The 1,661-nt window shown below is 44.2% G+C and overlaps 2 non-coding genes across 2 annotated transcripts; both read right to left on the bottom strand.

Annotated features, from left to right (window-relative positions):
• TGME49_458560 lies at positions 1-756 on the bottom strand (the record flags this gene model as incomplete). Its single annotated transcript, XR_001974200.1, has 1 exon — positions 1-756. It is a non-coding gene; the product is annotated as a 28S ribosomal RNA (ribosomal RNA).
• Positions 757-1,094: 338 nt separating this feature from the next.
• TGME49_458550 lies at positions 1,095-1,252 on the bottom strand. Its single transcript, XR_001974199.1, has one exon. It is a non-coding gene; the product is annotated as a 5.8S ribosomal RNA (ribosomal RNA).
• Between the last annotated feature and the right edge of the window lie 409 nt (positions 1,253-1,661).

Genomic DNA, 1,661 nt, shown 5'->3' with positions numbered 1-1,661 from the left:
CATATGTAGACTCCTGGTCCGTGTTTCAAGACGGGTCGGTTGGAACCGATTAAGCCAGCATCACAGAAACCGAGTACTCGAAAGTGGAGCTCGGAAACAGGAACACTCCTCAGCCCACAAGGAAAAGGAAAGAACAAAGATATAACGGTCCACAAGGAACCTACCTTCTTTGAACGAAATCAATTCCGAGTAGCTGATGCTGACCTCTCCAAAAAGATGAACCGGAAATACATCAAGAAACCAAAGCCTAAACCTGGTGAGAGAGAGAAGGCAAAGGGATAGATGGCAAACCGGCGGCACTTCTTGGAATCAAAAAGGTCCCAATCGCTTCCTTTTCAGCAATTTCAGGCACTTTTAACTCTCTTTCCAAAGAACTTTTCATCTTTCCCTCACGGTACTTGTTTGCTATCGGTCTCGCGCCAGTACTTAGCTTTATGTGAAACCTACCACACATTTTGCGCTCAAATCCCGATGAACGCGACTCTATAAAAGCGTACCGTACGTGGAACAAAAAACGCAGGGGAAGGACGGGATTCTCACCCTCTATGATGTTCTTTCCCAAGAAACTTAACCCTGCGCTTCCACTGGTAACGCCTCTCGAGGCTACAAGTCAACAGCTCGGAAAGAGCAGTTGATTTCCACTTTGAGCTGATCCCGGTTCACTCGCCGTTACTAAGGGAATCATAGTTATTTTCTTCTCCTCCGCTTAATAATATGCTTAAGTTCAGCGGGTAACCTCGCCTGATTTCAGGTCTGATAAATAAATCGGACAAACGCCCGAGACAAAACAACAACGACGAAACCTCGCAGAGCATCAATGGAACCGAAATTCCATTGCGGTATTGAAGTCGATCGACAGCATCAATGAAACTTTGTCTTCAATGAAGAAGCCACCGTATCTCAATGATGTCATCGATACAACTCAACAATACACTTGAGCCTCTAAAAGAAGAGGCACGAGTAGTTTCTCCGCTGTGTTCATTATTCAGGGTGACATTGAGTATTCAACACTCATGACACCCAATCATACTGCTCCTAGGGGGCTTCAGCCAAACTGAAGCAACGACCCTAAAAAAGCAGAAAATTGTGATTTCAAAGACACTGAAACAGACGTACCAAGGAGAATATCCCCAAGGTGCCATTTGCGTTCAGAAATCTGATGATTCACTGAATTCTGCAATTCACATTGCGTTTCGCAGTTCGCTGCGTCCTTCATCGTTGCGCGAGCCAAGACATCCATTGCTGAAAATTTAAAATAACATTATAGTTTAGGAAGCAATCTGAAAGCACATCGAGAGAGATGCAGAAAGATACAATCTTTCACTCTCTCTCAAATGTTCCTCAGATTTGTTGTTTGAAATAACGGTGTGGGAAAAAAGAATGCACACTGAAGAAACTCCTGGAAATCAGTATCCCAACAGAGACACGAATTTCCAGAAATTGAGCCCCTTCGCTGTGCACCCCCGGATACCTGCACTGGCTTCCAATATTGGAAGCAGCGCAGGATATCCAACATGAAGAAGGCAATAATACCTTTCGATACTATCACGCTTCTTGAATGCAAATCTCTCCAATGGAGAGAGATGCAAACTCATGTTTTGCTTGGGATTCAAAGGTTGATGGTTAATAAAGAATAAGGACGTGTGAATGATCCTTCCGCA

The sequence above is a fragment of the Toxoplasma gondii genome (genome assembly GCF_000006565.2).
Source record: "Toxoplasma gondii ME49 unplaced genomic scaffold asmbl.333, whole genome shotgun sequence".
Taxonomy (NCBI): domain Eukaryota; phylum Apicomplexa; class Conoidasida; order Eucoccidiorida; family Sarcocystidae; genus Toxoplasma; species Toxoplasma gondii.
This window is presented reverse-complemented; position numbering and strand designations above follow the sequence as displayed.